Here is a 24,398-nt window from a genome sequence, read left to right as displayed (position 1 = left end):
AATGAGGCCCTGATGAATCAAACATCCATGGCATTAGTTTCACCTTGCTGCCCCTTTCCCATGCGCCACCGCCTCTTTGTCAGGCCCCGGTTTGATGAGAAGGACTACTGACACTGGCTGCACCTATTGATAGACAATTCTGTAAAGACAGACCTCAACAGCCCTACCAATCCACAAATGCTCCTCCCTCTTCTGCACACACCACAATTCTTTTACCCCCAAAAATAGGCAACAAAACTTGACTGGTACACCAAAACCCCTGATGTCTGTTTTGCAGGAGGCCTTGTGTTAAGGTTTGAGCTTTTGGGGTGCTTGATTGCACTGTCCGAGTATTTGCCAGACTTTTATGAACTGCCCCTACAGTGCACACAGGCAGCATTAAACACATTAAAACTTAATAGATAATGATAATGGACTCAGAAAAGTAGTTTGGCAGTGAGGCATTGCTTTATATAAAGGCTAAACAATTCAGCCATTAATAAGTCTTAAACCCCGATTTCTTTTCCAACTCTAAGAAAACCAACCTGTACTTGCCCTAAAAAATAAAGCAAAGTAAAAGATCAAATCTTACTCCATTAAAAGAAAATGCAACATTCAAAATTGTACCACAAACCATAGATGTACACTCACATCTTTATCTTTTATAAAGTTCAAAAGTTTCTTAGTGTAAATATCAGCCAATCACATGGCAACAACTCACTGTGTTTAGGCATAGGGACATGGGTGAGCACGAAGTTCAAAGTGAGCATCAGAGTGGGAAAGAAAGGATTGTTAACAAACTTTAAATGACTGAATGGTGCATGGTTGTTGGTTGTTGGCACTTCTAAAAAATAGCCGTAAATGGCTTGGTGACGCCAGAAGTAAATTCATACAGGCTCACCTGAATTGAATAAGAGAAGATTGAAAAAATATTGTCTCATCTAATGAGTCTTGATTTCTGCTGCAACATTGAGATGGTAGGGTCGAAATTTGGTGTAAACAACATGAAAACATGGATTCATTCTGCCTTGTATCAAAAGTTCAGGTTGCTGCTTGCTAGATTTACACCAAATGTTGTTATATGTTAAAATTTAAGTACCGTACATGGACATGCAGTGTCAGAACCAGTTTATGCCTTTATCCCATTATCCCCTAATGGTGCCCATATTCCAACACTTTAACTGTTTCTGGCTATGGTTATGCTAGGGTAAAACCAAAAGTGCAAAGGTTAAGCTGGGAGCTTCTCTCAGTTCATGGACCTCTTTTGTTTGAACCTCCAGCCCCATTTCCCTCTGATAAAAAGCAAATCTTTGAATGTGAATATAACGTATATTTAATACTTGTGTGGTTTTAGTCAAATTTGGCACCGAGCTTCCTCAATGAGCTTCTTAGGTTACACGCTCCTGTCCAGAGATGGGCAGTAACGCGTTACTGTAATCTGATTACTTTTTTCCAAGTAACGAGTGAAGTAAGGGATTACTATTGTAAAAAGGGTAATTTGATTACTGTTACTTTCCCGTAAGCACGCTGCGTTACTAAAACCGTGATTTTTTTGCGTGTCTCATGCCAAAGATGTAAGCGAGTGCCACGTTCGTGGCAACAGCTGTGTGCAGATCAACAATGGATAATATAATGAGTGCGGGAGAGAGTATGAGCATGCAGCGTTTAAAGCGTGGAAGTACTGACCTTACTTTGAGTTTGATTCTGTAAAAAGTGACAAAAACATTAGTGTCTGCTGTACAGTGTGTGAGAAGAAAACTTCTTTTTACAGCGAAAAAAACCCCTAAACTTCTGAGCAAGCACTGACAGTACGCTGCTACGGGAATGTGAAATTCCAGGATCCTTCCACTGAACGCTACGACACCTGCACCAGGGTAAACCTCCGCCTGCCCCACTCCTGCTATACAGGTGAAAATAGAGCAACAGGACTGCTGAGACTTTGATTTTATTTATTTTCTGCTGTGTTTCACTTGCATTTATTTGAAAGACTGAGTGTAAACACAAAAAACTATTTTATTTCATATGCTGGAATGTGCAGAAAATAGGTTTAAATGTTAAACAAATTTATTCCAGTCAGTGAATGTTGCATATAATTTAATGCTTGCTTGATGCATGAAGTTAAAAGATTAAAACTAATAAAATAAGTTTTAAAAAGAGACTTTTCCATTTGATTACGTTTTATATGATGGATTATGCAGAAAAAATAGAATTGGGCTGAAAGATCTATTGTTTTATTACCTATTCAGGTTGTAAATCATTTTTTTAAAAGTAACTAAGTACTTTTGAAATTAAGTAATCAATAAAGTAATGGGATTACTTTTTGGGGGAAGTAATCAGTAATTAGTTAGTGATTACTTTTTTCAAGTAACTTGACTAACACTGCTCCTGTCAGAGCACTTAGATCTGCTACCCAACTTCTTCTGGAGCAACCTCGTTCTTGGCTGAAGCCTCGGGGCGACCGTGCATTTGCTGTAGCTGCCCCAGTCTTATGGGACAATCTTCCTGCTGCTATCCGGGCGTCTGACTCTATGCCACTGTTTAAATCACGGTTAAAGGCTTATTTATTTAATCTTGCTTTTCCACCTAGCTAATATTTGGTGTGCTTTGATACATTTTTATCCGTTATGCTTTGTTAAGTACTTTTATGTATTATGATTGCCATGGTTTTATAATTGCTACGTGCTAGCTCCTTTCTCTTTTCCCTCCCATCTCCTTTTTCCTATCTTATTTTGTCAAGCACCTTGGTATACCCTTGATTTTTTTAGTGTGCTTTATAAATAAAGTTTATTAAACACCTACAATAAGTAGCAACACTGATGGGTTAGATAGAGCTAAGTACTGCAACAGTTACAACCTTGGCTAAATTTTTTACTGCTATATTTTCAACTTTCCAACTTATTTCATACTTCCTGTTCATAATCGTTTTCTCCTTAGACTAATTTTAGCTAATGTTTTCTTTAGTTTGGTGAACTTTGTCACCACTCAGTCCATACTGCCTGACAAATTTAAATATTTATCACCCGCATTTTCTTAACCATTTAATTTGGTTATTCATATTATTAGCTATCAGTTTCAGGTGGTAGCCTGTAGTTCTAGAGAGCTATTTTCACAATTTGTTTATTTTTTGACTGTTTTTTAATCAGTTTGAATTTATTCCTTTTGCCTGTATATTTCCACAGCTTTTCTGTTATGTGTAGTTTTCTCAAAAGCTTTTATGTCTGCTCAAGTCCAGTTAAATATGTTGTCTATAACACAGGTGTTTTTTCTACCTGGGTTTCCTCTTCAGGGAAAATGAAGTCTTCGCTTGGTGAAAACCTGATTTCAAACAGCAAGTCCTTATTATCCTCTGCAGCCGGCACAGAGGTGAGTTTCTATACGGGTTTAAGTGGTCCTCTGCCTGTTTCTATGGATTGCCTATACCCTGTGCAGCAGGCAGCTCGGCCATGCTGCGCCATCATATCACTAGCAGAAGATCAAACTCTAAATGTACTGTGAAACTGTTTGGGGCCACTAACAGCGAGCACACAGCCTGGTGGAAATGTGTGTGTGCGGGGAAGCGACGAGAGCGAGAGAGAGGGAGTTGCTATAATGCTCAAGGCTGGTTCTAATGAGAGAGAAAGAGAAATGGCGTTCACTGTGAGCAGCGAAAGCTCATCCAACGTGCTACCCACAATGTTTTATTCATTGAGATATATTTGATTATATTTGAATTTAATTGACATTTGGAGATAAATGAAGAGTTTCGTTCCAAAACGAGACATCCACTATTTAACAAACTTAACACCTCTTCTTAGAAAGTGATGACTGGCATGGAAGTGAAATCATATTTAAAGCCTATTGTTAATTGTATTTATTACCTGAGGATACATTTTCTGAATAACAGTGAATATCGCGATTGTTGAGAATTGGTTAGTCTTTTTAAAATCTGTTATAGAAAGCAGCAGTATATTTAAAATAAATTCATCCAACTTTGCCAACAGATACAGTAATACAAAGAGCCATTCTGCATACTCTTTTTTACTACTTTTACTTTTGGTAGCTGTAATGTACACCTATGTACCTACTCAAAGATCTTTAAAATGTACTCACAGCCAGTGAGCTATTATTTCAGTCTTTTAAGAAATACATGAAACATTTTTACGTAACATAACTTTTCCATATGTTATTACTCCCCGTACTGAAAGTAGTAGCGCTGATGATATAATAGGTTGTTGATTTTTAGTTGATCAAATTGTGCCTAAACCCAAGTTTATGGTTAATAAATTGCAGGAAAGAAAGACACTGTATATGGGACATTCAACATAACTGTGAAAGTTAGTTTGGTATTGAAATAAAACACAATTTATCCAAGAGAATGATAAACTGAACTGACTAATTAAAGTTGGTGCCTTAATCTAACACATAGTTGAGTTTTGGCCCCGAAACCTAGCTCCCAAAGAAGTAGAGTTATTGGTGCTTAAACCTCATTGATTGGTTCAGATTAAATGTCTAAACCTAACTAAGTGTTTTAGTTTTGGTGCTTCAACCTCATCGAGTAGTTTGGTTTTTGTGCCTAAAATTAACCGACTAGTGTGGCTTTTGGTTCATAAACATAACCTAGCAGTTTAGGTGCATAAACCTCAGTGATTGGTTTGGTTTTAGTGTCTAAACCTCACTGAGTAGTTTTGTTTTTGTGCCTAAAGTGAACTAGTTTAGCTTTGGTTCATAAAGATAACCTAGTACTTCCTGGCTAGGTTTGAGAACCAGTTTTTGTGACTAATCTATCCGAGTGGTCTAGTTTAGATGCTTAAGATGTGGCTCTTGATGCTTTGTAGTGGGGTCCAGTTTGGTTTTGTGGTAGATGAACTGGTTCAGGATATCTACATCACAAAGTTCTGCTTAACAAGTCCTCTAAAGCTTCAGAGCTCTAAAATTATTGTATAAGTAGTAAAACAACTAGTATACGAGATACTTGCACTATTTTGACCCATAGTTTTTCCCTTGCAACATGATATTTGGAAAAACTTCAGGGTATTTTCTCTTTAGAGAGAACTAGGCTTGCTTTTTGCACCTATTTCCAGATTTTATGCTAAGCTAGGCTGAACAAGTCTTGGCTCCAGCTATGAACAGATATATTGAACTTTAAATATTAACAAACAAAGTAATTTGTTAGAAATATTGAGGTTTGACCCTTTTAGTCAGAGGTTCAGTCATATTTCTTATGACAAATTGTATCTGGCATCTTATGTGAAAGAAAGGTCAGCAGGTACATTCATGGGAGGCTAAACTAGACAGATATTTCAGGACATCTAAAGCCACCTTTGTGCTATTATAAAATGATGCCCAGTCTACATTTTTTATATATTTTCCAGTGTTCCATAATGTATTCGGCAATTCATCCACTATTTTCTGTGCTGCAGTTTGAAGGTTTCAGAAACAGCACAGGAAACATTTAACAATGTTGCTTTCATTTGATTTCATTTTTTTTTCTAACCATATAAATGCTGTCTCTTCCTCTTTCTTTACTGCACCTCTCTAATTTCTGTATGTGTGGGATAAATCAGTCATGTTTCTCTCTTTCTCTCTCTGTCTGTCTCTCAGTAATTTCTGTTTCCTTTCCTCCCGTGGAGGCGCTCAGCAGGTCGCTTCACATCTCCACCATTCCGGATGGAAAGGAGATAAAACACAGGTAAATATGCAGGGACGTGTTCAGTTAACCAGGCGGTGTGTGCGTGGGGGTCGGCAACTAGTTAGGAGGTAATCTAAGTGTGTGTGCATGTAGACTGGACTTTGCCGAGTTTGTGCACAGCAGTCTGTGCTTTTTTCTCCATCTACAGTATAAAGAAGAGTTAAGCTTTGTTAGTAAAACTACTACTAAAATCAGAAATAATGCTAGTGTAATGCAATATATTTGTTTTTAGTGTTCTTGTAGTCCAAGTTTTACCTGTTTATCGACTCTTTCACCTGAACCAACAGAGGAAAAGAGTGGTACCTAAGACACCAAAGATGATTTAGGTTAGAAACGTGTTAAATAGTCATAAAAATGTAATCTATTCTTGTACAAGGACAGAAATTGTCTATTTTTTACATTACATTCAGCATGACCTTCAAAGTATTTCTACTGGAGGAATGTGATGTAAAACACATTGTTTCCATTGTGCTTTTCTGCTCTTACTGATTATTAAAGACTGATAACAGTAGGGATGTCTAATTGAGCAGACTTAGTATCTAAACGCAAGCAAATGGTTGTGGTGTTTTTACCTAACTTCCATACCTAAACCTAACCAAGTAGTTTAGTTTGGTGGATAAACCTTAACCTGTAGTTTTGGTGTATAAAGCTAATGTATTAGTTTACTTCAAGATATTAAACCTAACCAATGTTTTCTAGTCAAACATCTACACCTAAGTGATTGGTTTCTGTTAACAACGCACTTTGGTTTTGGTGCCTAAACCAAATTTATTTGTTTTCTGTTGGTGAGTAAACCTAACACAGTAGCTTTGGTGAAAAAAACATAACCAAGTGTTTTGGCTTTGGTACCCAAACCTAATTAATAACTTCACTAGTCCCTAAACCTGACCCGGTGGTTTTGTTGAATAAACCCTGTGTGAGCAACAAAACGACTTCCTCTTCCACCAGCCGCTCCAGCATTCAAATTTGGACTTTTTGACCCTGAAAGCATAAAAAAAATCACTTCCTGTTAAGATACACAAATCATATAAGACTGGGCAAAAAATGATAGTTATGAAAAAAGAGGCAAATACCTATGCAGGAACATGAACCTGTTAAACTTTTTCATAGAATTCATAGAAAGTGTTAGAAGTAGTAGTAGTAGTGGTTAAAAACTGCACCATTATCAGAAGCTGAAGAAACCTTTAAAGCGCCCGTGTAGCCTATCAGAACTTCATGTTTAGTTATTGTTTTGCCACTGTAAACTTTTGACAGTGGTAAGTTCAGTGTGTCACCTTTGAGCATGGTGCCATGAATGAAGACTGCAGTTCGAACAATAGCCATTGAAAAACAATGTGACCGGGCTCCTTTATGGAGAGCCTTTCATGTGTTTAAACACCATAAAGGTCCTGTGTGGAACCCTGTGAAATGGTACTTGGCAGCAGCAAATGGATTGTTGAGGCTTACATTCGGAGCGCTGTTTTGAACAGTTTCTGTTGCATGTACGCAGACATTTGGAGTTTATCCATGGAATGAAAAAAGAAAAATCCCTCTTTGTTCGGGATGATGGCTTCCCTTCAGTCTCAACATGTGTCCAGCCCAGTGAGGTTTAAATCTGCCCACCTGTCCACACACTAATCCTCCCAGCCTTATTACAAAACTGTGCAATTAATTAAAGGCTCAATCGCCAGGATTAGTAACCTACATTCAACCTGATACTCATATCAGTATCTACAGAAATGATGTTTGCAGGGATTTAGGGAGGGAGAAAACGCTGAATTTAAATGTCTCGAATAACATAAAATCCACAAAATGAGTGAACAAAAACAAACCAGAGGTGGGTTTCATGCAGCAGCACTGCTGTTCTCGTTTACAGTGGCATTACAGAGATTAAGATTATCTGTGCTGTATGTTTACAGCATAATGAAGCAGGTCTGATATAATGACCATCAAATCTGGATTAGGTCATTCACAGCAGAGGAGGGAATTTATTCCGGTGATTATTGTGAGCGGGCTGAGCTCCACGACAATCCCAGGCCAGGCTGACGTATGCCTGAACACCACACACACACACACACCTTTGGATACACTTATTGACTTTGTAACTAGATTGTTAGATTTTCTCAGGAGTGATGAAGAAGATTCCCACCTTGGATTTCTTCCTGTTTAACTCGTTCACATGTAGAAAATCACACACACACACATTCACACGGAAGAGGTGAAGCGTGCGTGTGCATTTATGTGTGTGTGTGTGTGTGTGTGTGTGTGTGTGTGTGTGTGTGTGCCGTTACAAAAGCAGGTTATGGCGGCACAGAAATGACACGGTGCAACAGATGATGGGCATTATCCCATCAACCTGCTGTTTCTGTACACTCTCTGTCCCCTCTGTGTTCTCTTTGAAAGGACAGCAGGAGTGTGTGTTTGTGCATGTGTGTGTGTGTGTGAGAGAGAGAGACATGGATGAAGGGAGGGAGTCCTTTCACACACACACACACACACACACACACACACACACACACACACACACACACTCTGCACCTGTCACAAACAGCCTGTCAGAGGGGAAGAAAAGAAAGTTCAACCATGAGGAAGAACTGAGGGAAAAGGGGTGTTTGTTTGAGCCGATTTGGGGTTTATAAGGCCATAACTGACTGCATGTGTTGCTAAAATTAAAAAGGTTTTTGAATTCATAATTCAGTAGGTGTGGGCAATCAATCAGATGTGATTTTCAGTTAAAGCAACATTTCATTGTCTTCCAGGAATGATCAAAACAGGATAATCGACATAAAAAAAAGGATAATTCTGTGTTATTAATCCAGCACATCCCTTTTCAGTACAGTGGTGACTTTGCTCCCTTAATGTGTATTTATTCATTTATTTTTAGTTGACACCATCCAAGTGTGAATTTTTAAAAATCTAAACGGCATATCTCATATAGGACGTGCTGTTGAAGCTGCTTCAGCCTGCCTGCAGTTGTGACACGTCTGCTGCTTTGCAGCCCACCTTGCCATTCATGCCAGCTCTTGCTGTTATTACAAAGCGTAAACTACATTTGTTGTATGGAAATTGGAATTTTCTCTTGAATGTAGGGTCTTGATTGAGTTACCGAGTTGTTTTTCCAACTAGTTACAAATAAAGGCTTGAATTGTTTTGGCAACAAAAAATTTCGACTAGCCAGTATTGTTCAGATATAGCAATGTGTTCTAGCGTCATGATGGATCCTTTGGCGTTGCTGCCTTAAAGTGGTCGCTGTTGCATTGTTGAATAACCACAGATAACAGTGCTCTTTTAAAGAGTTGCAAAGATTTGTTGAGTAGAGTAACTCAGTAGGAACCAGTAAGGAAACAGCAATTTGCTTCCTGTTTGGGAGATTTTTGTTTGTGCTCATTTTCCATTGCTTGGTTTATACTTTACCTACTATACTTTCCTTTTCTTTCCGTTTAGCTTGCTGGTTACAATCAAAGGCAGAGTTCAAAATTAGTCTTTGGCTTAGTAAATTTGTACTACCTTATTTGACAGAAATCTGTGCTACTTCCAATCGCTTAATCTTGGGTAAATAATACTCCAGTTAACAAAACTGGATAAGTAGTGGGGTGGCTGTGGCTCAGATGGTAGTGTAGATTGTCTACTAATTAGAAGGTGGGTGGTTTGATCCTACCCGTGGTTCTTCCTTCCCTTAGAAAAAAGGGGGTTGCTTTGAAATGGCAACCCCGGCTGGTGTCCATAGACTTTGTCTAAATCTTTTAAACAACCATTTTAAAAAGAATGAGATTGCAATTTTATTCCACACAATCACAATAATTTAAGTCTTGCTGCTTAGATCTTATATCATTGACACTGCCACGTTATTGTCATTACAAAGACGAGAGTGTTAAGCTTTTGGCAAAAGATTTTGATTTGGGTTCAAAATTCGCCTCTTCACACCATGTTAAAAAACAAGAATGTGACCCTGGCAATAATCATCAAATTTTACAAGCTGTCCCACTGTTTCCAGGGAGTTCTGAGTGTCACCAACGCCAAGGGACACCTCAAGGGTATCTTAAAGTTGCCAGTGACTTGGAAAAACGTCAGCATTTGACTCCATGTGAATGGAGATGGAAAGGCATGAGGACAGTTGAATTAAGGATCTCTCACAGCAGGAGGAGCGACGAGGATCCTGACTGATGGACATCCTGGTCTTGATAAAAGACCAGTATCAGCGCAGCATATCAGCAAACACGAGAAGATCTGCATGCGTACGAGTATAAATGTACCTCACCAGAAGGTTAAGTTCACTGCCTGTAAATTGCCCCCCCGCTACCCCCTCTGTCACCCCCCCGCCACTACCACCACCACCGGACAATAGGCTCAGCAGTGGCCTGGTGATTGCCTCTTTTCAAATGGAAATGCCGGTTGCCTCTCTTCTGCCTGGTTCCCCTAAGCAGTGTACAAATTACAGTTTACAAGGCATGCAGGAATAAAAAAAAAAAGATGGAGTAGATAGACTGAAAAAAGAAGAAGGTGGGAGGGAGGGTGAGCAAAAGCAGAATATCTTTTCTCCCGCTATGTTTTTTTCTTTTTTTAATTCGGCAAAGTGACATGTAAATTAGCCTTTAAGTGCTCCACTTGGGGACTGCGATCGTGCCCTAATTGTCACAGTCAATTGTGGCCAACAGTCTCTTCAATCCAGGCAGCTTTTGACAACAAGCACGCTAGGATCAAAAGACGAATCATCGACTCCCCTCCTAACACATACGCCAACACACGCACACATACAAAGAGAAATAGAAGCGAGAGGTGCGAGTGATGGTTTTACTCGGCGAGGACCAAACGTGGAAGGAAGTGTTGAACACAACAGCAATTTGCTTCCTACACCAGCTTATATTCCCCAAAATCCTTTGAGTGTCAAGATAACAAACGCCATGGATGACAATGTTGGAAGGATAGTGCGTCTAAAATGAGCAGTGGAGGTATACAGTGCATCCAGCAGAGCGTGAACTGACTTTCTACGAGTTCCTACAGGGCCATAAACTTTAGCAGAGGATGAAACAGATCTGTTTGTCTGAGGCAGCTCTGAAAAACAATGCAAACATCTGAAAGCCCAAATGAGCAAACTGGGAACTCTGTGAAGTCTTATCGAAGAGGCCAAGGGTTCAAAGCTGACTTCTCTGCAAAGTTACCCCACAGTTGATGGCAAAAAAAAACAAACATTCATTTGCTGCAGTCTGGTTTAAAGTTAGTGATCCTTTGGGAAGACACACATAAACACACTCAAACCAGTTGTAGTCATGTGGTCCTAGGCAATAAATTAACTGATAGTGAGTTTGGACAGTTGTAGGTGATATTCTGGGAATCAGTTTGTTTTACTGAATTACTTCTGTGGTATAATGTGCTTGTTTTACGCTTTACTTCACCGATAACACCAACACCCTAAACTCTAACCCTTTGCTATCATAATATGTGGCGTTTAACTAACACACATCAAACACGTTTTCCAAATAAAGTAATTTTCCTTCCCTCCAGACCTTTTGGGGTTAAAATTAGGGGTTCAACCATCCAACGCACCAGACTCACTCACCGTGAAACTAGAAAAAGTGCAATGCAAACTGATTGCCTTCAAAGAAAAATTGCGCCTCACCACCAAGTTTTACTTACACCAATCAGGCATAATATCATGACGACCTGCCTAATATTGTGTCGGTCCACCTTTTGCTCCTAAAACAGCTCTGCACCTTCGAGACATGGACCCTACTAGACCGCTGAAGGTGTGCCTGGGTATCTGTCACAAGGTATTTGGAGTCCAAGTCAACACCCAAACTTGGTGTTGTGCTACTCAAACCGTTTCTAAACCACGTTTGCTTTGTGGCAGAACATTATCCTCCTGAAAGAGGCTACAGCCATCAGGGAATACATTTTCCATGAAATGGTGTACATGGTCTGCAGCGATGATTAGGTAGGTAGTACGTGATAAGGTAACATCAGACCAGGCCACATTCTTCCATCGCTTGCTCTCTAATATATCCCACCCACCAACAGGTGCCATAATGAAGAGATTATCAGTGTTAGTCAAATGGTGTCCATTTCTGGTTTGTATCACACGTTGCAGTTTCACCACCACTTTGGCGAGCAGTTTGTGACTCCCTTGCGTCTTCTATGCAAACAACAGGTGACTGTGGCTACGTCCACGCTAATGCGTTTCCGTCCACACTGAGACGGCGTTTTCGCTGATGGAAAACGCGTTTTGAAAACGCTCTCAAAAGCGCATACATTTGGTAACTGTGCTTTCGTGTTGCAGTGTGGACAGCAAAAACGCAGACTTTCTAAAACGATGATGCATGTTAGTCATATGATGCAGTCATGTGACCTATTAAACTAAGGCTACGTCCACACATACCCGGATATTTTTGAAAACGCAAATTTTTCTATGCGTTTGCACCTTTCGTCCACATGTAAACGGCGTTTTTGGTCACTGAAAACGGAGATTTTTAAAAACGCCTGCCAGGGTGGATATTTTTCGAAAACTCAGTTTTTGCATTTACGTTTGAACGAGAAAAACGGAGAAAATGCAGCGTCCAAAGGTGCGCGCCTTTTTTGACGTCACACTGTGCGCCACATTATTGTTTCGGTGAAATGACTTTTTACAATACTGTTACTGTTAATTGTACTCTCTGCAGTGTTTAAATGCTTACATATACACACACAGTTTCTGTCCCTCCACACATACGACTCAGTTCTGCTTCTATGCTCCAACTTTGTTTACTTTTTCCCACCGAGGCTTCTAGACTTCTGATTGGCCAACATTTCTGCACGGTTAGGAATATATCGCCACCTGTTGCTTTGGCATGTTCCTAGCAGCGTTTTCTTTTATTTCTGCGTTTACGTGTGGACGGGATTATTTTTTAAAACGAAAACGGAAAATCTCTGTTTTCAAAAATACCCGTGTACGTGTGGACATAGCCTAAGAATAGCGGAGGGCATTATACAGCAGTTGTTTTGTTTGCTCTCAATTTTGACTGCCCTATTAAAGATTAATATCAGTCGGTACATGCTCCAGATAGCTTTTCTTCAAATTCTTTAACTCTCACTCGCTTTTGCTACTTTGTACTTTTGTGTTACTCGCAGCAACAACTCCACCTCATTGTTAGTCCATTTAAAAAAAACTCTGTGCTTTTCCTCGACCTTTTGGCGCGACGTTTCAAAGAGGCAGGTCGAATCTTCTTGCGTTTCACGTATGCGCAGTACTGGAACGTAAGCGTTTTTTGGCCGTTTCAATGTGGACGCACAACTCTGTAAAAACGACTGAAAACATAGATTTGAAAAAGCCGTTTTCAAATCTATTCGGGCTAGTGTGGACGTAGCCTGTGTCAGACTGCCAATGTCTAAAGCAATCCACAGGAGGTTTTTGGTCCAGTGCAATCTACCTCATTTTAATAAGTTTCCCCTAGCAACCGTTTGGGGAATATAGAGGGCCTGAGTCTCTTTCCCTCTGAGTCTTTTTCTTTTTCCGTGAGTTGGCTAAATCACAAATTTCCATTCCTGGAGGCAACACCAGTTCTTAAAAAGTGGCCAGCATCCAACCCTGGTTGAGAGGATGGTTAGCTACTGTGCCAATCTGAAGAGAGTACAACGGCCCTCCAAACAGTTAGTGACAGAGCAAACTGGTTAAAAAGAACTCGTGTCTATGTATTTATAATCTGTCAACTTGGCCTATTTAATGGAAGCTAAAATGTTATAGCACCTAAAAGTAAGACTTTAAAGAGAATAAAAAGTGAATGTTGCTCTAAAAGCGAGTAAATGCCCCATAGACCATTGAAAATAACAAAACAGAGCATCTAATTTATTGCTAAAAATGTTTGCCACCAAAACCCACCCAGTGTTTGGTTCAAAATTGATTGGTTTGATTTCAGCCAAATGTGTTTACTTTTTAAGATATCTTGCTAACAAGCAGACAGGGGAAAAGCTTTAAAGGCTGATATTATTCCACCCAAGACTCATCCACTTCATACCCAACAAACTTTTAATACAGCTAATCATTTCAGCCTTTTTAATCAGTCCACATATACTTTACCTATTCTTGAAAAAGAAATGATACTAAGGAAAATTTTTAGCTGCAGTTGCATGTATTTGCATTCCTAGGTGTTGCAATATTACGTGGGATTGCAGGTCTTATTTTTCGCCTTTATCCATATGTTTAGAAACTTTTCCTCTCTGAGCAGTGCTTCTTTCCTCTCTGAGTGAGAACTCGCCGAGAGCCGGACAAGGTTTCTGCAGATGTAAGTTAGATCTTTTAATTCTATCCGTGCATCCTGAGAGGATGTAAACTCATATACGGAGGCAGATATTAAGAGCACACCGATATGCAAATGTCTGTCGAAATTAGAGCTACAACAATTATTCAAATGTTTGATTAATTATTCATCGGAGACGCCGTCAATTATTCATTTCGGTGAGCGATAAGTCGTCTCTCTTTTTCTCCCCCTTCATCTCGGAGTGAAAAGTTTTCTTGAGGGATCTATCAGAATCCCAATCAAAACCATTTTATTTGCGAAGTGCAGTAAACGTGCAGGATTTGTTTTGGTGGCAGCAGACAGACGCTACACTTTAAATACTGTCTCTTTGTGCTTGTTCAAAAATGCTCAGAGCGTTTCTGATAATGGTTTTTACAAGAAATAACTGATTTCTCTATATCTCTGTTCTCTATATCTATATTCCTTAGATCTCCATATTTCTATTTTCTCTGTGATCTGCATCTTTCTGTCTATTCTTTATTTTTCCATCTCTTCTTTCTATATCATTATCTCTATGTGTCTATTCTCTGTATTTATATTCTCCATATCTCTCTATATTCTTTCTATGTAGTTATCACTCCCTTTTCTGTATCTCCTTTAAGGTCTGCCTCAACATAGCTGTTCTCTATTGAAATCAATCTGTTTTCTAATGCTACACTGCGGTGTAATTATCTTAAGCCACCCCTCCTTTCTTTACATTTTGCTAGGATAATGGAAAACAGATGGGCTGGTTTATTGACATGTGCAAATATACGTGTAAATGCAGCATATAAGGCAAAATCCAGAGTTTGTACAATTCTAACAAGCTTGAAATTCAATATTTGTTGTGACCACCTTTATTCTTCAGCACAGTCTGAACTCTCTTAGGCAGCTTTCTTGTCATTTCTTTAAGTCATCTTCAGGAATAGTTCTCCAGGCTTCTTGAAGGACATTCAAAGCTCTTCTTTGGATGTTTCTGCCTTTTGTTCTGTTCTCTGTTCAAGATGACCCAACACTGCTTCAATAATGTTGAGGTCCAGGCTCTGGGGAGGCCAATCCATGACTGATAGTGCTCCACTGTGTGTTTTTCTATCCAGGTATGATTTTACTGCATTGGCAGTGTGTTTGTGATCATTGACATGATAAAAAATAATGCTGTTGACAGGATTGACCAGATTGTATTGCATAGCGAATCAAACCTGATGGTACTTTCTGTGTTCATAATTAATTAATTTTGACAAGATCGCCAACACCACAGACCCAAATGTAGCTCAAACCATGACAGAGCCTCCATTGCATTTTACAGATGGCTGTAGCCACACACTGTTGTTCCTTCCTGCTGATCTTTGTACATACTGATGATGATTTGAACCCCAAAATGTCAAATTTGGATTCATCACTCCATCAAACCTACTTCCATTGATTTTCAGTTTAGTGCAATCTGCAGTCTTGTAATTTGGCATACCTCAGCCTTTTCTCCGTGTCAAGAATGGCTTCTTGACAACCATCCTTCCACAGAGACCATTTCTGATGAGGCTTCAGTGAACAACAGATGAATCAGTTGAGGGTTCAGATGGATCTCTTAGGTCCTGTGTCAGGCCTTTGCTGGATTTGTTCCTGTTTCTTAAGGTCGTGACTTTCAGATACAGTTCACCTGCTGTAAATAGTAGTTTTAGTAGATAGTAGTTACTGTAGTTTTTTTTTCTTCTTTTGTCTTCCACATTTCCAGTTTCCTCAATTTTTTAAGGACACACTGCACACCATGAGAAGTTTTATATGACAAGTTTTCAGCCAATAGCTCTTTGGTAATCACAAAAATTGTATTTTAAATTTGTCAAACTGTGTTATCTTTGACATTTTTCATAGATTTAACTGAAAAATGACTAACTAACAAAATGTCAAATAATTCATAGGTCACTGCTTAACAAACTAGAATTCCTCTGAAAATGGTGAATACAAGAACTGATCCAAAGAAAAACTTTGAAATACCTCGAGGAAGCCTGGAGAACTATTGCTCAAGACCACATTAAAAAAATGACAATGAGGGGTTGGCTCAAGACTTTTGCATAGTACTATACATCTACTCTAAATGTCAGTTACGTCCAAGAAAATAATACATACATACATACAGTTATGTACTTGTACACTGAATATGACATATTTAAAAAGCTCACGTTTGACTTTCCTAAATTACAGTTTAACAAAAATTAAATAGTCCCGATCTGCTGGGGTTTCTTTACTCTGTTGCTGGTTAACCTTTGTGTCACGTGAATATGACAAAAGATGTCAACGTGTGTCTGGCTAAAATAAAAGTTTTCATTCAGTTTTCTTTCCCACACGGTTGCTTTTTTCCCCTCTTTTTTGAAGACTGTCCACAGGAGAAAAGGGCACAGGATGTGTTTGTCTTTCTTTTTTTTAAAGTGGCTCAGTCGTGGTCATTTGTAGAAGACTCTGCTCGGGTTTTCAGCTAACAAGAACAGCATGAAAAATCAATACCTTTTTTTAGTGCGAGCATTTGTTTCTGCACCAATCAGCTATGCAGCGATCTTGTTCTCTCTGCGAGCTTTCTTGTCCAACTGAGAGAGATCAGAAATGCTCAGAAAAAGAGCAGTTTTTCCTCCTCTCGCCCTTTTTCTTCCTCACGGCCAATGTAAACTAAATTCATTTTGCATGTTTGAAGAGTCCTCGCAGATCACACGCTCCAGCCTTCGCCTCTCGCTCTTTAATTGTCCGTCAATCTCTGGAGTTGTTGTGGTGCCGGGGCTCTTGCGGTGGCTATCACAGAGCCAAACCCCGTCGAGAGATTTCCAGTTTGATGTTGCAGAGCTGGAAGAGCCACAAACGAGTGCAGAGAGGAGCCAGAAAAGGAGATGTGATCTGGGATACTTCTGTCGTGCATTCAAACCCTCTGAACGCCAACAACAACCGTTATTTTAATTGAAAAGAGGCGAAGCTCGCTTTCGGGGCTAAAGCACAAACTGTATGCTGAGGCTTTAACACTCGAGGGGCTGAGCTGCAGCCACTTGACAGCTGTTTTGAATTGTAGAAGTGCATTTTCAAAAATGTCCCTCCTCTTTTTTTTCTAGACCCACTTTCTGGTCAAACCAGCTTTGTTTGATTTTCTACATGAAGTGGTTATAATTGTATTTACACCAGCTCCCTCCACTGCAGGCATGTTGTTCAAACTCTGTCCATCCTCATAACTTTGTCTAACCTCTGTCTTTCTCCATATCGCCATAAAACAGGAGTGGAGCAGATTTGAAGTTTCTAGCAGTTTAACTCGACACCTAGATTTCCACCCTGTGGGCAAATCTGAATCATTGTGATGATCGCCCAAAGATAATAAAAAAAATCCCCTCTTACTTAATGTCTAAGAGATGTCATATGCCCTTGACACATGAGCAAAGCGACACCACCCATCACATGAGGTGGAGCTGGTGTATATTACTGTCAGACTTTGTGGTTATATCACAACTGAACATTGAGCAGTTGTTGATTGAAACTCTGCAAGTGCCCCTTAAAGTCTCCATGCTCATAAAGGAGGGTGGGTTTTAAGAACAAATGCTGCTTAATGCTACAATCACACAGGCAGCGGCACGACCACAATTATGGCGGCCGAGTGCAATGAACTTGTGATCCTGACAAGTCCTGCAATGACTTGTGGTCAGTTGACGTCCTCAGAGCAACCCTGGTACATCAACTCAGTCGTAAAATACGATGGAGTCAGCGTGCTGTCAGTTTGTGATTGATCAAATTGGTATTTAAATGTAATTGTCACACACACACACATATATTCTTTGAGTCGCTCTTTTTCATGATTCACACCACTCAGTGCCTAGTTGCCAAGAAGTTGGTGTTTTCTATGCAAACAATGTTCAACAGAAAAAATCTGCTGTCATCAAAGCAGTCACGTGACATCCTCCTTGCAACTGATTCGACTCCCAGGAACTGCTTGCCAACTAGTTGAGGAATGGACGGTTTTCCCTAGTGACCAGAAATAAATGGTAAATGGACTGGTGGGTGGATGCAGCTGACATTTGACATCCAATTAGAGGATGACCTGCACAATCACCTGAGCTACAGCCACCCCAGGGGTTGCAAAGAGGCCCTGGTATGTAGTTGCACATATTATACATAAAGCACATATTCTCACACATGGTTAGAAAGTAGGGTTAGGGTTAGTCCTAACCCTACCCTCTGGTTTACCCGAGTTCTAGATTGATCAGCAGCCTGGCTCACTGTACTATCATTCATCGATCATTGATCAGTGCTTCAAATGTATCTTATTGGCGAAGAATTCGCGAAGAATTCGTGGCAAAGCCAGGTGTAGCTATGGCCTCGCAATCATTAACAAGGAAAGCCGACCCTAACAGCACTTACGGATTAGGTAGGATTATGATGGAAACCATGTTTATCAAATGTACAATGATTCTGTGTAGTTAGACAACTGTTTTATGGCATGTTTTAAAATTCAGATTTTTTGCATAGCCGGTATAAAGAGGGTGGCTATCACCTCTTCGTTTGAAGAGTGAAACCAGTGCACAAATGTGCAAAAAGCAGGAGGGTGACTCCTCTAGTTGTAGAGAAGCCTGAAAAAAACAGGCTTACTTCTCACTTACTTACTTTCCTAATTAGTTTTTAGGGTAATTTGCTACTTTCTAGTCTAATTTACTACAACATGATAATAATTTTGATAAAGTATGGTTTAAAAAAATAAATTAAAAAAAGATTGTTTTAGGTCAAAAGTTGCAAATGTGTGTGATGTGTTTGCAAACCAATATGGTGATAGAGAAAAAACTAAATAGTCTGTAAACCAATGAGAAACGTTACAGTTGCCATTCTTTATATACCGTCTATGATTTTTTAGTTATGTGTATTGTCACTCATATTCAAAATAGCAGTTTTTATAGGAGTGGGGGATTTTCTGTACAGAACTGAACAGTAGTTATGTTACTGGGACATTTGTACTAATGCTACTTCGCGATTACCCTGAATTTCATCTGAATCTCTCATTTCTCCCTGGGGAGTTTCGGCTTCCCATGTCGGACAGAATTCTTTGTAAGGCTATTTTCTGCTTTGATGTCATGAACCAAACTGAGAGGGAAACGCTGAATCATTGTTTTGCTTGGAAAAGTGTCAGATTTGTTTTTGGCAATAATTAAACTATTAACTGTGGGCACGAAACAGCAGTTTCAGCAGCTTCAAGCCAAATGCATCAGCGTCGGGATCGTCCTCCGTCTTGACCTTTGACCTCCATCGTGTCAGTTGTGCGTAACTGCAGATAGCGTTGAAAGTTTCGCCCAAATCTGGGCATTGGCGTCGACTGACAGCGTTTTCTCGGCATCAGCTCCACTCCTTAATGGATGGATATCGGTGTGTCGTGACACTTGCAATTCCCCGACTGAGGCGTCGGTGCCAAAACGAGCTCAGCTTTGGCCCGAATGTGTCTGCTGTCTGGCATCTTTAACCTGATCTGTAGTCACATAAAACCTTTCCTCTCTCTTCCTCTCTCTTTGATGTGTCATCAGCAGTGAAACTCCTCTCGGCGACCCAAAATGAGGCGTATCACCCCCTCACCGTCATCCTCCACGAGGCTGATTCTACAGCTCTCGCGGTGCAGATCTGAGCGGCACAGGTCAGTTTTAGATAACAGACACACCCGAATGCATCACTGTCATGCAACACTCTTTTATTTCTCCCTGAAATTAAACCATAAGAGAACAGCACGCACAAACGACCACAATGAGTATTCCCCTCATATTGTAACAGGTTTGGTTGAGCTGCTTCTGCTACTGATGATGCTGCTGCTGCCGGACTGGGCATAGATTCATCACCGCTGCGTCACGTGACGCTCACAGTACTAAATTAGGCCAATAATCAGGGACGCCTGGCGGCTGAGTTGTTGAATGCACAGCATGTACATGCAACAGTCCCGAGGCGTGTTCTGCAATGGCATCCTTCTCTCTCGCTCCCTTCTTGCCTTATTTCAGCGTGCAGCAAAAACCAGAGACGCACACAGACACGTTGATCCCTGCAAATATATCCCTAGCACATTGTGGGCCTTGTTAATAACCACACGCACACACCGGCGGTGTCAGATGGCCAGTGATGTCGGCCACGGAGAGGGGAGAGCGGGCACGGCTGTAACACAAGCGACCACACCAATCAGGGAGGAGACGGGAGTTGTTTGGTCATTTAAGGTTGGAAACAGGTCGACGTAGATCCTGGAGGGTTTTTTCTTAGTTATTTACACTATTCCAGATTAATTGATGTGATTTACACCAGAGCGAAGGGTGCAATTTGCAGGCAAAAGCGGGGATGGAGTGGGTTGTAGCACACCTGTAATCCTCAGTGTGTGACCCTAATCCCAACCATGTCTGAGACAAATGGCATCTGATTTTTTTTTTAGGGGGTGTAAATGTAAAAATAATATAAATAATAATTTGTTTTAGTTCCCTGATTGCAAAGACTGAGAAGAATAATTTTCAAAAGCCCACTCCCCCCAAAAATCAACTTTTTTGTGAGGGTTAGGGTTTGTATTTTATTCAGTTAGTGCAGATTATAATATTATATTTTTATTATATTAGGCACATTAAGACTTTATTTTTTGCTTCCTCCTTGTCCGTTTAGCGTGAGTGCACACCGTTACACTGAGAGACTGGAGAACACCACCCGACACGAAATCAGGAAGCTTCCAGGATGAAGATCTAGCCGTCTTCTAATCGAGAGGTCGGAGCGTCCCCGGGCAAAAATACTGAACCTCAGACTGCTGCTGACAGATCCCTCATCGTGTGTGTGGGGTGTGTGAGCACCGAGTAGAAATTAATATAAGTACAAACACATTTACACTGACAGAGGTATGCAAATTAATATTTTCAAAGGACAAAATCACATGCAAATTTTTACAAACCTAAAACAAAACCTTGATTGATTGAACAATTGGAAGCCAGAGGAGAAGTAAATATTAGCACATATGTGTGTGTGTGTGTGTGTGTGTGTGTGTGTGTGTGTGTGTGTGTGTGTGTGTAGTCTCTGTTTTCTTTCAGAGAGATTGCAGATTAAATTTTCACAAGGCAAAAAAAGAGAAAAAGATTCCATGTTTGTAAAAGCTTTTGAGAATAAGGGTGGGGTTTAAAAGTAAGCTGTAAGAGGATCACTTCTCAAAGGATACCTGCACGGACAGAAGTTAAGCCGCAAGTGCACGAACGTGTCTAACAGGTCAGCTTGTTACAGACGGACTCCCTGCACGCTTCTTCTAGAGCAGGAAGTTCGCAGCATCGGGTGAAAGTAACAACGAATAGCGTCTATCACAGATTCTTCTTTAATTCCAGCAAAGTGCTTTTTCTTATTATTATTTTATTTATTTTGAATTTTTTTGCTTGAAGCACAGCACGCATCTCTGCCTCTGATTCGGCTTCTTATTGCTGATTTTTTTCTCCTGCCCCATTAGCGGTAAATACGCCGCCTTTTGTAGGTTTGATTTGTGGTCGTTTACGTGAAATCTTCTGAGGACTCAGTCGCTGTGGGCAAAAACGATCTGCAGAAAACCCACTAAAAGTCAGCTGCTTTGACCTCTGACCTCCCCCGTTCGCCGCCTGTGATCTCAAAATTGCATCCTATGAGTGACGTTTGTTATTATTAACACGGAGGGTTTTTTTCTCTCTCTCTTTTTTTTGTAACAGCAGCTGACAGCGAGCGTAACCCGACTGCTCAGCAGTCGCACAAACAGAAGCCGTAATTAGACCGACAGATCCTCCAAATACTGCGAGACGTTCCTGCAGAAGCCTCTGCACTGCTGTCTTTGTGTGTTTACACCGTCGAAAAAAACTAAAAGTGGGCCTTCTCTCTCTCTCCCACACACACACACACTGAGGCTGGGAGAGAAAATTAGGATTATAATCTCGGTAATCAGCAGTCACGCCTGAGGCGGGCAGCTGCAGAACTGCAGAGCTCCAATTTAGGCGTCGGACATTAAAAACCATTAAAACCCAAGTGAATTTCCCACTTATTGATTTTTCTGGGGCAACAATTCAACTTCAGGAAGGAGGAACAACAGAAAAAAGAAAGAAAGAAAGCCAAAAGAAAAAGCAACAGCGGGTAATGTGCTGCGAAATGTTCTTGTTTTTATTTCCAGAAAAGAAAAAAAGCCATAAAAAAACACACGTTTTGATCATTTTCACTTCAAACCTGCACAGTTATCTCACACTTTTTATTCTGCAGGTAATGCGCACACACACAAAATGATGAATCATGCATGTGTTGTTTCGGGTACCCCCCCCCCCCCTTCCCCTCCCCTCCCTTCATTGAAACCAATATATTCATTAAGCACAAGGTCCCCCTATAGGTCACACACCGACTGTAATCCGTTTTCACGGTGAATATGTGGTGGCCCCACGGACGATGGAGGGGTGGGGGTGTGGGAGAGGTGCCACTCAGTGGGGGCAGAGCTGGAGCTGCGGTTCAAGTGTGTGTGTGTGTGTGTAAGAGAGAGAGTGAAAGAGGAGGAAAAAGGGGGTGGGGTGGGGGGATTATGGCGTGACTGCTTGGTTTACACCGTGGTAGCAAATTACACGTGACAACAATTCACCCGGAACCAGAACCACTCTGGACCCCGAGCAGCAACAGCAACGGGGGGCGAAGCAGCTTCGCTGGTCCTCGTCATGCTCAGGTTCCTTGTCTTCCTCCTACGACATCATCCTCATCAGGGTTTAAGGAAGGAGACGAGAAGAAACGATGGAAGTGATTAAAAAAATACAGAAAAACAAAAATAATGAGAGAGAGAGGACACTTCCTCTCCTTGCAGACAACAACAACAATAATAATAATAACAATAACACAGAGGAGGGGTTTCTATGCAAAAGTTTCTTTTGCAACCTCTGATGTTTTTGTTTTGTTTTTTTGGTGTGAGTGTTGGGGGGGGGGCATAGGGGTGGAGGTGGTGGAGGTGATGGGGAGGTTGAGGTGAGGTGGGGGTAAATCATCCAGTTCAGCCCCTTGATTGATGATTTAATTAGCCATACAGTGGCGAACTGCAGGGAGGACAGGACGCAAAATAATGCTTTATTTACATAACCAATCAGAGCACTGCAAAGGTGGAGCTTCCTCCCTCTCTCCCTCTCTCTCTCTCTCTCTCTGTGAGTGGTGCAGAGATGGTTGACTTCTGTAATAAATGCGGGATTCATCCTGTTAAGTGGCGTCCAGAAACACACACACAGACAGAGAGGGAAAAATCACTCGAACCATCCCGGAATATTCCTCTGATATTCCTGCGCGGGCTCGTGCGGCTGTGGCGGTGTGACATCACACTCACTTTATTCCAGTTGGGGTCTTTTTTTTATTTTTTTTTTAAATAAAAACAAACAAACAGAAAAAAATGTATTGATTTCCCCCCCTGCCTTCACACACGCGCCGAGGCTGCGCGGCAAGCATCGGGGGAACAAACGGCGAGGACTCCTGCAAACCGGCAAACATGGGACTATTTTTTTTCGTGTTTTATTTTCAGTTTTTTAAGTTGGATAATGCGCCGAGTTTGCGCGCAGGTGCATTGATTTAAACACACCTCCAGAAACGAACCGCAAAAAAAAGAATAAAACTTGTTCCAAAAGGATCAAAAAATAAATATGAGGGGGAAAAAAAATAAAAGAATTAAGACGAGCCGAAAACAAGAAAATGATCATTTCTAACATTTTTAACTAAAAAACGAAAACATTTTTTCAGAACCCAAAAACTAATAAAATTGAGGAAAAGCTGCGTTTTCACCAAATTTACATATTTACAGCGTAAATAAAAACCGAACATCTTTTGCAGCCAATTACAAAATAATAATAATAATAATAATTAAATACAGAACACATGTAACTGCCCCCCCCCCCCCAGCTCCAGCATCCCTCTCCTGTTTCTGCGACTTAAACCACATTACTCCTAACAACAGGCACACATTTCCACGAGCGAACACATATAAAAATGAATCATCCTTATGAGTTTTTTTTCCTTTTGCCCCCCCTCCCCCAACCACCACCACCTCACCTCCTCCACCTATCTTCTCTCTGCAACACAAACACTCAGAAGACAGGGGTTAAAAAAAGAAGTACACTCACTGTCGCCTGGTTCTTACTCCGTGTCGAAGCCCGACATAGTTGGTTTCACGCTCCAAAAAAATAAGAAGAAGAAAAAAGGGAAAAAAAGAAGACGAAGAAGAAGAGAGAGAGGGAGGGAGGGTAGAGAGAGAGAGAGAGAGAGAGAGGGGGGAACTTGAGCCCAGAAAGATGCTCACGTTTGGCTCTCCTCAATTATCCCCTCCCGTGAAGATAGGTGGCGTGCGTTTCAGGGGGCTTCTCCTCTCTCTGTGTGTTTGCACGGCAAAGAAAAGGAGGTGGAAAGGGAAAAAAAAATGTCATTAGAAGAGGCGTAACACGTCAGTCCCTACCCAGGTTTGTTTCCTGGAGTGGGTGTAAGACATCAGTTGTAAACCTGCCCTAGCAGGAATAGCGGTCCCTCCCTCCTCCCAACTATTTCTAAGGCTTTTA

General features: G+C 40.7%; 1 long non-coding RNA gene across 2 annotated transcripts; it reads right to left on the bottom strand.

Annotated features, from left to right (window-relative positions):
* Positions 1-21,970: 21,970 nt before the first annotated feature.
* Positions 21,971-24,093, bottom strand: LOC146547393 (uncharacterized). 2 transcript variants are annotated; one of them, XR_014890621.1, is made up of 2 exons: positions 23,970-24,093; positions 21,971-22,569 (listed from the first exon to the last, which is right to left on the bottom strand). It is a non-coding gene; the product is annotated as an uncharacterized LOC146547393 (long non-coding RNA). The 2 variants fall into 2 exon arrangements; XR_014890622.1 differs by having other exon boundaries at positions 21,971-23,055; positions 23,970-24,086.
* Positions 24,094-24,398: the final 305 nt, after the last annotated feature.

This window comes from Mchenga conophoros, linkage group LG23 (assembly GCF_057382185.1).
Source record: "Mchenga conophoros isolate Kocher_MC1m ecotype Shallow Benthic linkage group LG23, M_conophoros_male_GT1.1, whole genome shotgun sequence".
Classification (NCBI taxonomy): domain Eukaryota; kingdom Metazoa; phylum Chordata; class Actinopteri; order Cichliformes; family Cichlidae; genus Mchenga; species Mchenga conophoros.
The sequence above is the reverse complement of the archived record's forward strand: the minus strand, read 5'-3'. Positions and strand labels throughout refer to the sequence as shown.